This window comes from Schistocerca serialis, chromosome 4 (assembly GCF_023864345.2).
Source record: "Schistocerca serialis cubense isolate TAMUIC-IGC-003099 chromosome 4, iqSchSeri2.2, whole genome shotgun sequence".
Lineage (NCBI taxonomy): Eukaryota > Metazoa > Arthropoda > Insecta > Orthoptera > Acrididae > Schistocerca > Schistocerca serialis.
Genome location: NC_064641.1, coordinates 416,990,541 through 416,993,040, shown reverse-complemented (window position 1 = coordinate 416,993,040; position 2,500 = coordinate 416,990,541). Strand labels below are relative to the sequence as shown.

At 59.3% G+C, this 2,500-nt stretch overlaps 1 pseudogene; it reads right to left on the bottom strand.

The window, feature by feature from the left end:
- The window catches only part of LOC126475636 (large subunit ribosomal RNA), a 7,259-nt pseudogene that overhangs the window by 4,032 nt on the left and 727 nt on the right, over positions 1-2,500 (bottom strand).

Here is a 2,500-nt window from a genome sequence, read left to right as displayed (position 1 = left end):
GGGGAAGCTCGGGTGGCACCTTCAGCGGAAGGGCCACCACTTTTGTTTACTTGTGTGCTGCCCCCAACTTAAAAGGGATAATGCGAGGGAGGGCTGGTAACCCCCCCAAGCCCCTGGTGCAGTCTTCCACTCTGCGAAAATCAGCGGCCCCACGAGAAGGGGAGAAGACCGCAGGAGAGGAGAGGCTAAGAGGGCTAGGCCCATGTATTGCGCATCACTCTCCCTGTAACTACAGCCCAAGGAAGGCACCTCGCAGCAGCAGCACGACTACATCAAGACCGCACTTCGAAAAGCCAAGTCCGGATGCAGCCACACCGCCGCCACTTGGCCGCCTTAAGAGAGTCATAGTTAGAGAGTCATAGTTACTCCCGCCGTTTACCCGCGCTTGCTTGAATTTCTGAACGTTGACATTCAGAGCACTGGGCAGAAATCACATTGCGTCAACACCCGCTAGGGCCATCGCAATGCTTTGTTTTAATTAGACAGTCTGATTCCCCCAGTCCGTGCCAGTTCTGAGTTAATCGTTGAATGGCGGCCGAAGAGAATCCGCGCACCCGCGCGCCCCCGTAGGAGCACGCTAAGGCGGACGCGGCCTCGCAGCAAGGAAGATCCGTGGGAGGCCAAGGCACGGGACCGAGCTCGGATCCTGCATGCAGGTTAAAGCACCGGGGCGCGGACGACGCGCAGGCGCGCGCATCCTGCACCGCCGGCCAGCACGAGGCTGACCAACGGCGAGAGCAGACCACGCCCGCGCTAAACGCCCGCACTTACCGGCACCCCTACGGCACTCACCTCGCCCAGGCCCGGCACGTTAGCGCTGACCCACTTCCCGACCAAGCCCGACATGCCCCGATCCTCAGAGCCAATCCTTATCCCGAAGTTACGGATCCAATTTGCCGACTTCCCTTACCTACATTATTCTATCGACTAGAGGCTCTTCACCTTGGAGACCTGCTGCGGATATGGGTACGAACCGGCGCGACACCTCCACGTGGCCCTCTCCCGGATTTTCAAGGTCCGAGGGGCAGATCGGGACACCGCCGCAACTGCGGTGCTCTTCGCGTTCCAAACCCTATCTCCCTGCTAGAGGATTCCAGGGAACTCGAACGCTCATGCAGAAAAGAAAACTCTTCCCCGATCTCCCGACGGCGTCTCCGGGTCCTTTTGGGTTACCCCGACGAGCATCTCTAAAAGAGGGGTCCGACTTGTATCGAATCCGCTGCCGGGTTCCGGAATAGGAACCGGTTTCCCTTTCGCCCAACGGGGGCCAGCACAAAGTGCATAATGCTATGACGGCCCCATCAACATCGGATTTCTCCTAGGGCTTAGGACCGACTGACTCGTGTGCAATGGCTGTTCACACGAAACCCTTCTCCGCGTCAGCCCTCCAGGGCCTCGCTGGAGTATTTGCTACTACCACCAAGATCTGCACCGACGGCGGCTCCAGGCAGGCTCACGCCCAGACCCTTCTGTGCCCACCGCCGCGACCCTCCTACTCGTCAGGGCTTCGCGGCCGTCCGCAAGGACCGGCCATGACTGCCAGACTGACGGCCGAGAATAGGCACGACGCTTCAGCGCCATCCATTTTCAGGGCTAGTGCTTCAGCAGGTGAGTTGTTACACACTCCTTAGCGGATTCCGACTTCCATGGCCACCGTCCTGCTGTCTTAAGCAACCAACGCCTTTCATGGTTTCCCATGAGCGTCGATTCGGGCGCCTTAACGCGGCGTTTGGTTCATCCCACAGCGCCAGTTCTGCTTACCAAAAGTGGCCCACTTGGCACTCCGATCCGAGTCGTTTGCTCGCGGCTTCAGCATATCAAGCAGCCGGAGATCTCACCCATTTAAAGTTTGGGAATAGGTTGAGTTCGTTTCGGCCCCAAGGCCTCTAATCATTCGCTTTACCGGATGAGACTCGTACGAGCACCAGCTACCCTGAGGGAAACTTCGGAGGGAACCAGCTACTAGATGGTTCGATTAGTCTTTCGCCCCTATACCCAGCTCGGACGATCGATTTGCACGTCAGAATCGCTACGGACCTCCATCAGGGTTTCCCCTGACTTCGTCCTGGCCATGCATAGTTCACCATCTTTCGGGTCCCAAGGTGTACGCTCTAGGTGCGCCTCACCTCGCAATGAGGACGAGACGCCCCGGGAGTGCGGAGGCGGCCGCCCCGTGAAGGGCGGGGAAGCCCCATCCTCCCTCGGCCCGCGCAAGGCGAGACCTTCACTTTCATTACGCCTTTAGGTTTCGTACAGCCCAATGACTCGCGCACATGTTAGACTCCTTGGTCCGTGTTTCAAGACGGGTCGTGAAATTGTCCAAAGCTGAAGCGCCGCTGACGGGAGCGATTATTCCGCCTGAGAGCATCCCGAGCCAACAGCGGCGTGGGTCCGGGGCCGGGCCAGGTAGGTCCGTCATCCGGTAAGAACAGCGCGCGCTTGCCGGGAGCCCGAGCGCCCAAAGGGGCGAATCGACTCCTCCAGATATACCGCCGGGCAG